The sequence below is a fragment of the Limulus polyphemus genome, unplaced genomic scaffold, assembly GCF_000517525.1.
Source record: "Limulus polyphemus unplaced genomic scaffold, Limulus_polyphemus-2.1.2 Scaffold3680, whole genome shotgun sequence".
Classification (NCBI taxonomy): Eukaryota; Metazoa; Arthropoda; class Merostomata; order Xiphosura; family Limulidae; genus Limulus; species Limulus polyphemus.
Window position 1 is genome coordinate 9,977 of NW_013669290.1, and position 9,553 is coordinate 19,529.

General features: G+C 30.6%; 1 long non-coding RNA gene across 1 annotated transcript; it reads right to left on the reverse strand.

The window, feature by feature from the left end:
- Positions 1–2,166: 2,166 nt before the first annotated feature.
- Positions 2,167–9,547, reverse strand: LOC111088394. The gene is made up of 2 exons (XR_002612922.1): positions 9,444–9,547; positions 2,167–5,472 (listed from the first exon to the last, which is right to left on the reverse strand). It is a non-coding gene; the product is annotated as an uncharacterized LOC111088394 (long non-coding RNA).
- Positions 9,548–9,553: the final 6 nt, after the last annotated feature.

The window sequence follows — 9,553 nt, forward strand, 5'->3', positions numbered from 1 at the left end:
CGCTATAACAAACGCTATAATTCACAACAAACGTCTCACGTGCTCAACTCAACAATACTCTGTCCGCAGTTCAATTACAGATTGTTCCCGTCGCTTCTTTGCCGGTCTTATATATACAAGACTACCCCATATCTAGTAGTCTCCCGACGTTTCATGAACGTTCTAGAAGCATGTGGCGTGTTACTAGCGTCACGTGACCTCCGTTGTTTTAACAGTATATATATCATTGTAACTGTTCACTATAGAAGTGGAAATATATATACTAAACTATTATTATGTATGATTTTATTGTTTTCTTACTATTTAACTACTATAGCAGTAAAACTGATCTGGTGATTTGATTTTAAAATGCACTGTATAGATACAAGAATGTGGTTCTTATGGACATTGATTAGTTTTGTTTTTTTACAGTTATGTTTATCAAGATACTATCTACTTAAAGAGTAATGGTGTTTGGATTTCTTATCCTGTTCAAGGATTTGTTTGTTGTAGTCTTCTTTATTCAATTACATATCTGAATAGTTTTAGAATGATTACGTTACAAGTTTTAAATGACCAAGTAGTTTTGGTTTCTTGTAGATTCCCATTTGAATTGTTACTGTGTAGTTAATACATAAAATGTTTATGTTAATCAATATCATACACAAAAAACAATGAATATAATCTTAACAATAAAGCTATTGTTTGATCCAAGTTGTTTTCCACAAGTTGAACAATTCTTATGTTTCTCACCAGTATGTTTTCTTTGGTGTTTTTTTAATCAATTCTTTGATCAAGTTGTTTTTGACAAAGGAACATTTGTAAGATTTCTCACCAGTATGTTTTCCTTGGAGTCTTTTTATTTAATTCTTTGATCTAAGTTGTTTTCCACAAATTAAAAAAGTAAGGTTTCACACCAGTATGTTTTCTTTGGTGTCTTTTTAGTTAATGTTTTATCCAAGTTAACATATAACAGAACGTTTTGGAATAAGTTAGGACCTATTGGTCCATTTTGGCTGTTCCATCCTCTAAACTAAACTACTAATAAATAAATTAAAAAAAGATAAAATCTTAAAGTCAACCCTTATCATACATATACTTATCAAGTTTTCTCTTAAGCTCACTTAAATTTACAGCCTCCACAATATCCAAAAGGATATCCTCTTGTTTAGTTTGCTGTTCGAGCTGCCACTGCTGTTGTCTCTCTTCTTGTTTCGTTTGCTGTTCTTGTGTTGCTGCCTTCAAATCTGCTAAGCTGTAGTTTGATTTTACACTTCTCGTTTCCATCCCACTTCTGACACTGATTTGTTACGTATCTGCTTGTTTGATAATTTCTGTTAAAAATTCTTTCCGAGAAACTTCAGCGATACAAGTTCTGTCTTGATTGAAATTAGTTTATTCTTTCTTGACACAACCTTTAGTAATACATAGAATTTCCACAGTCAAACTAAACTACTTTTATAAACACATGCTATAATTCACAGCGATTCACACACTTTATTTATGGTGCCTACTGTTCTCTTGACTCAATTATTTATCTCTTCAATCTATCTGCCAATCTATGTAACGCTGGATTACATACTAAAAAAAAGAGGGAGTGTAGCAAACACTGGGACATTCGCGAGGTTCCCCGATAAGAAACCTCATGAATGTCCCTGAAATGTCTAGAAACTCCATCGTGCATGCTCCCAGCGTCGCGTGACTTCCACTGTCGTAAAAATACACATATTATTAACAAACTGTAAAGCTGAAAATTTGTAGTTTAGTGTTGTGCTGTCATTTAAAAAAATCCTACATACATGTACACAGTATATCATGAATCCTGATAAACTTTTGGTGGCAAAAAGTGTACATTTTTTTCACAGCACATTTTTAACATAGCTCAAAAACAGCTCAATTTTTTTTCTTGAGGAAATGGAATTGATATAAATGAACAAACATTTATTAAACACAAAATGGATTTTAAATGAATAAATATATTTTTAATGAAGTATGAAAAATTATTGGTATATGTAATATACATGTGGAACTTAGATTAATAACATGATTGCATCACACGTCCTTTATTACACTGTGAACTCTGCATGTTGTCTTTATCTTATTGACAACTGGATGCATGTTAACTGACATGCAGTTATTTGGTTAATATTACATGCTGATAGATAAGTCAACATATCACATAGCATGTCCTCAGAAAACAAGATTTATTTCCTAAACAAAGCTTGGATCTCTTGTTAACGTACATCAAAAGATTCAAGAGAGATTGATACCACATGAATGTGAACTGTACCATTACCATAAAAAATTAAAATACAAGACTTAGTTTGCTTAGAATTATGGAAACTTGTTTCAAAACACAATATATATGTGTGTGAACTAAAATAATATATAGTAAAAATAATAAATACATTTAAAACATCACAACCTTATCTATAACCATTTTACCTGGCCACTAAAAATACATTTACCAATGTTAGAGTAATGGTCAACTGATTGTCAATGGCAATGTGATAATTACAAAAAACATCAACAAATACGTGGTTGAGTTCATAGTGTTGCAAAGAATTTCTATAAACCAAAGAAAAAAACCACGCACTGGAATTTAAATTTATTGATCTATACGTTTTTTTAAAAGCTTTGCTAAACACTAAGTTGTATTATCCAGTTTTATCAACAATACACTGTAACATTTTCTTACATTAAAACATACACAATCTAGAAACAGGAATTTAGTTTTCATAATATTCAAAAATGTATGATCTTTTTCACTTAACCATATAAAAAGTTTACATTTTTAAAGACCAGTGCAAAACCTGGTTAACTGTATATAAAATCCTCTACTACCTTTCACTTTCAAAACCAAAGTACCTTCAACACTTTTACAAACATCATATTTTACAGAATAAAAAAGTCCATTTAAGTTTGTTCAATTGTTATTATGCACTGGACATTTAATTTCTAAAATTCTGTCCCTATCTAAAATCCACCAGGACTGACACACAACCCATTTTCCTCAACAGACACACAAATTCTTTTCTCTTATAAAGAGTAATCATTTTGTAATAAAATGTTCGTTGCTGCTGCTTCTGCCTCATGTCCATGTTTGGTATATTTATTACCAGTAAATGTTCCCTTATAAAATTTAAAGAGATTGTGGTTTCTTTATGTGCACTGCTTGCTGTTGTTATTATATTCCTCACATCTCTCCACAGAACATGTTTACTTTGATCCACTGTTTCACTTTATAGCTGTTCAATTTGTTTTATGTTTAAAGTAACATACTTAACATAAAAGAAACATGTTTTCCACATTATGATAGCGAATCATGCTCACCATGATCAAGCAATCTTTGCAGCAGGGTGACATTAAAAACTTTTGTTGGTTGTTGTTCCGTTAATTTAAAATATTGGAAACAATGGAGAATTCTGAACAGCAGCTTTAAACTCTGTGTCAGATAGATGTATTGGTATGTCCCTAACACCCTGAACATTATCATCATCGTCTGACGTCACAGTAGCACCAAGTTTTGGTTTTTAAACTTTATATTTGCTTGTGGAAGGTGCTTTGGGCTGATTTCATCAGGTATGCAAAAGCAGTCTAATTTACAAAATAGATCATTTTATACCAATTTTTTGAAAAGTAATTTAGTGAACTATATATATGAGTCTATCAGTCAATGTTTGTAAGTTTGCATATTTGTGTAGAAATGCCGCTGATGTGGATCTTGGTTACTTGATAGGCTGTTGTAACTAATGCCTTCTGTGTTGTTTGTTTTGCATTAATCCATGCTGGGTGGATGTATGTTTTATATGTTTTGAGTATATTGTTGACTGTTGTTCCATGGTTTTGTGCCTGTTAGACATCTTTGTTGTTTTATTTACTGAAAATGCACAATTTTCTCAATAAGGTATTGGGATGTGCCTACCTTGAATTAATTGTGCAAATATTTGTGGGAAAGGTTTGAATTAAAGCACATTAAGCATTTTCTACATTAAGTGTTTTAGACTGTCTCATAGAAACTGACTTATAACAATACTGATATGCATGGACACAAAGTAAACTGTGAAATATTAAGTGTATGAAAATATTAATAGTCAGACAGTTTTAAATTTATCATTGCTTCTTCTATCATATGTAAGATTAAGTAGTTTGAAGAATGTTAATATGCTCTTGAAGAAGACTTATAGGTAGAATTTGTCCATATTATGTTCAAACATAGATTACATAGAAACTTACTTTTCAATATTACCCTTGATTATCTCTGAAAACATGACAAACAAAACACTATCAGATGTGCACGTCATAACCCAGTATATCACAAGGATAATTTTTATAATGCTTGATATCATGATCCCTGTTCAACAGAACCATCTCCCACCATTCCAGAACAACAATGTTTGTTTTTAAGTGTAAAGCTACACAATGAGCTATCTATGCTATATAGAAACCTAGTTTTATTATAAGCCTTTTGACTTACCACTCAGCCACTAGGGAGTTCTTGAGCAACTGCTTTGAAGTCTAATAATGTTTTGAGGCAGTACCACCAAAAGCACTTCATATAATATGCTTGTTTGAAGTTAAGCACAAAGTTGCACAACGAGCTATCTGTGCTCTGCCAACACGGGTATCGAAACCCATTGTAAACCTGCAGACATACTGCTGTCACACTGGGGAGCTAATTTAATATGCATTATGCCATCAAGTAATAGTTTTGAAATAAGTCTTTCAGTTACAGTGCATCAAAATTCAGTAGATAAATGATTCAGTTGTTTTGTTGCAAAATACAAATCATGTAACTTATGTTTAGGGTTATGCCAATTCAAGGTGGAGGTTTTCAGACCACTTTTGTTGCATAATTTGAAAACCAAGTAAAATAAACTTAAAAGTTTCAACAGAAATGGTAGATAACTATTTTTATATTTTGAGTAATAATGCTTTAATGTTTGTCAGTTCCTCATTTACCATGCCTTTGATTACATCTAAAAGTAGTTGTATATCGAAGGTTTTAACAGACTGTAAAATACAACTGTATCGAACCACATTCCAACATACTTTCTTTCTTGAAGTGCTTGTCTATCAAATTCTTGTGATATGTCAACTTTACACGTTAACCAACATTAATACTTTATAATGTTCCTGTTAATAGGATCTATAACCAAATTGTATAAATATTAGAAATGCCAATATTTAAACAAAATGAAACTATTTTACAATATGTTATTTATTCTTTTATAAAGTTTAGAACAGATTCCACTGAACACAAACATTATAACTACTGCATTTAGTATAGATAGGAGATTATCACCCAAGTCTTAGAGTCTGGAGTACTGCAGGTGTTCAGAAAATCAAATACCTAGAAATCAATTATTACAGCAGATTCTCAACATATCTTAAAACATTAATGTGAACAAGGTTTTTCCAAACATTACTTAATGTCTATACTTACAGAACCAGGAGGATAACAAACACTGGTCAGTTAGAAAACTTCATTTTCTATAAAAAAAAAAAAATTACTGTTCTCTACAACCATTAATTATCTGTATCATCTTTTCCTGACTTGTAATATTTATGTAAAAGATGTAATTTTGCATATAAATTTCATACTCAACATTCCAAATACTACACATACAATTTCTCTGAATTCTGCACAGGCAATTTTGTTGAAAGCTGCATTATCTGATGAAGAATGCTATCACAGAAGGACATCCTTCTTTAAACAAAAATATAACAGATTTGATGAAGAGTGCTAGCTCAGAAGGACATACTTCTTTAAATAAAAATATAACAGAACTGATGAAGAATGCTATCACAGAAGGACATACTTCTTTAAATAAAAATATAACAGATTTGATGAAGAATGCTAGCTCAGAATGACATACTTCTTTAAATAAAAATATAACAGATTTGATGAAGAATGCTAGCTCAGAAGGACATCCTTCTTTAAATAAAAATATAACAAAAACTTGGTGATTACTATTCCTATTTTTTTATTTCAATTTGTTAAAAACAATGATCTCATAAATTACTTACTTAACAATGAACACTCCCCACTTACCTCTAACATTATTAATCTTTCAGACATAACCTCTCTCTCAGAAGCAGAACTCCTTAGTAAAGATCTCAACTTTTGTTCAAACACTAGCTTCATTAATAAACCTGAACTTCTTTCTGACCTGCATGAATTCTCTCAAAAACTAAGACTTCACAAATATTTTCAAACAAACTCCACCCTCTTGAAAATCAACATACATCAAACTTCAAAGAAAAGTCTTCATGAACATTTCCATCAAACATAGAACCACATTTACAGTTATATTAAAGCAGTAGAAAATGACATAAAAACAAACCTTAAACTCGTCCAAGAAATGTCATAATAATCTTAACCAAAATACAAGAACTGCTATAAATCAAACAACCATGTTGGATATACAAGACTGTTCAGTTTAAGAATTATTTAGTGGTTTAATATCTAATAATTATTTAGTTTTCATAACAAGAGTGTTAAATGTTAATTACTTAAAAGCAATAGTTATTACAAGTTCTGATACACAACTCTGTACAAGTCCTATGTTGTGTTTGTAGTTTAAGTGTATTAGGCTTTTGTAATATTGTTGACATCATCTTACTCAAAGCTTCTAAGTTTTCTCATTATGTGTCATATTGTTGTTACTAGAGGGCTAGATATTTCTAGATTTTCTGCTGTATGTTATAAATAAATGCAGATACTGAGAGGTAGTAAAGGTAGTGAAAAATGAGACGTTAAACTGTGTGATTGTCAGTTTAGCCTTAATGAGCAATTTCTAAAGTGAAAGTATCACAGCCTGTAATTTAATAACAGAGATAAAGATGAAGAATTTGTCTTTTCAATGGGCATTCTAAAGAAATTGAACCCATCTATGTGGACTTTGATCAAAATGAGACAATTATTTAAAGCTCTAGATACAACTGTGGTAACCAATAGTTATAGTGGTGAATTTGAAGGGAGTTTCACAGCTTGTATTGAACAACAGAGATAGAGAGGAATAATTCATCTTGTCAACTGGGTTCTAAAGTAATCATGTGATATGTTTGACTTGTTTTGAATATATATTATTTTAAAACAAGTGGTTTGTGTGCTGTCCATTTATTGTTGAAATTTATTGACTACAAGTCAAAGACATATACTGCAAAGAATCTGGCCCCTATAAAAACCGACAAACAATATCACAATAAAACCAGCAGACAACAGTGGGGCTACTGCTATTCTTAACAAAGGTGACTATATCACTGAAGCTAACCATCAACTACAGCAATATTGAACCAATATTTCAAAAAGGTAGGGTGTGTCTTTAGTCTGCTCAAAAATTTTATATTTTTTAAGACTAAAATACATCTTAGTTATTAAGCTTGATAAATTATAGGAATTAATTATAAATTTATAAATGAATTCTATGGTACTGATGTAGTAATTTATGATTTTTTAATTATTCAAGTGTATATATAAAACCTAAAAAAATTATTTTGTTTCATATCCTCCACGTGCAAAATTTTTAAAGGCTTAGCAACGTCAAGCAGCAACCGAGTACAAAGGTTGTAACAACAAGAGATAATTGTTCCATTTACTTGTTTAGTTATTGTTCTATGTTTTAAGAAAAATAAGTTTAAGAACTTATTTCAAAATAGCAATAATCTACATACATATATAATGTATAATAATTGAAATGTGACTGTATTTTACAAAATACTAGTCTACTAAAACACAGCTAAGACAAGTTACTTTCTAAAGACTAAAAGCCAGTTTTATATTATTGGATATGTTAACATGAGTGCATGTGAGTCGTGTCATTGTAACTTCTGTATTGTTAGCCAGGCATGGCTGAAAGGTCAATATAATAAAAATAAAAAATATATATAAATGTGTAATGTTATGTGATTTAAGCTATTTAGTCTAAACATTTATATTTTCATGTTATAATTTGTAGTCATTCTAGAATGAAAAGGGCATAACTTATATTTATTTCCTAATTTCTTTAATATGTTTACAAGATCAGTCAAATCGACCAAAACCATATAGAGATTCGTTACTGAAAATAACAGATAAAATATAAAGTTTTTTTAAATAAACATTTGATAACTATCTGGACATTATTAAGACTCTGCATGTGAAATTTGAAAATTTTCTAATGCACAAAAGAATAAACAGATTACAGAAAACATCCCATGGATCTAAAACAAATTATGTTACAAAAAGGATATAAAGATACCAAAATTAACAGACAGATCTAAAAAGCAAACAACACTCAGCCAAATAATATCCTAAAACAGTAATACTAAAGTTTCAAATAAAATTCCTTCATGTTATTACCTTTCACTTTAAACTCAGAAAAGTTTCTTGCATTCTGAAAAAACATTTTCATCTCCTGAAGGAAAAGCAGAAGTTCAAAAGATAATCTTGTTCATGCAAAAGTGAATTACACTCCACCAAAAAATGGTTGTCATGTAATAAAGCTTGTTGTCAAACCTGCAAGTTCCTAAAAACTATTCTTTTTTTGACAAGCAAAACCAGAGAAACTTTCATTTCTAAAGAAATCATTTGTGGAACACAAAATACCACTTATGTAGGACAGACTCAAACGACTCTTGGACTCAAATGTTTCAACAACATCTATCAAATGACGTATAGTATTACATTGTGTTCTGAATGAATAAGAGTAAATTTCACTTATAATACAACTTTTGTTCCCACGGGAATCACAACATCTAGCTTGGATGAATCTATATGTTGCCTCTTGACACATAGCTAGAAAGCCAGAAAAACTGTGATTGTTAAAGGAAATTGTCTGTTTTTTGCATGTTGTTATTCTATGTTCATTGGTGCATTATTTAATTAAATAAAAAATTATTCAGTTCATTAGTATCATTAGTATAAAAAGTAGCATTGAGTGTCACGGACTACTGAAAACAAATACTCAATATATTCACAGACAAATCTTTATTTTAGTTGAGAGAGTTAAATAGATATTTCCTGAAGTTCCCATTGTCTCCTTCTGGAAAAGCAGAAGCCCAAAAGATAATATTGTTCATGCAAAAGTGAATAACACCCCATCAAAGAATGGTTGTCATCCATGTAATAAAGCTTGTTGTCAGACTTGCAAGTTCATAAAAACTAATTTTCTTTTAGGACAAGCACAACCAGAGAAACTTTAAAATATCTAAAGAAATCACTTGTGGAACACAAAATACCACTTACCTAACACAGTGTAAAACATGCAATTATCAGTGTGTAGGACAGATCCAAATGATTCTTAGAGAATGTTTCAACAACCATAAGTCATCTATTAACACTGAAAAAGATCTCCCTGTTGTGAACACTTCAACCAACCTGGTCATTCTATTAACGATGTTGCTCTCAGCGCACTGAAATCAGCTTTAAAACTAAAGATAAACGAAGCTTATTAGATTGCTAATCTAAATACTGTCCAAACCTGTGGCATGAATCTAAATCCTGGAATTTGTAGCCTCCAATCATTGGTTTGCTATCTGCCAGAAAAATAATTTACATACCTTTATTATGTAGTTTGAACTCTCAATGTTT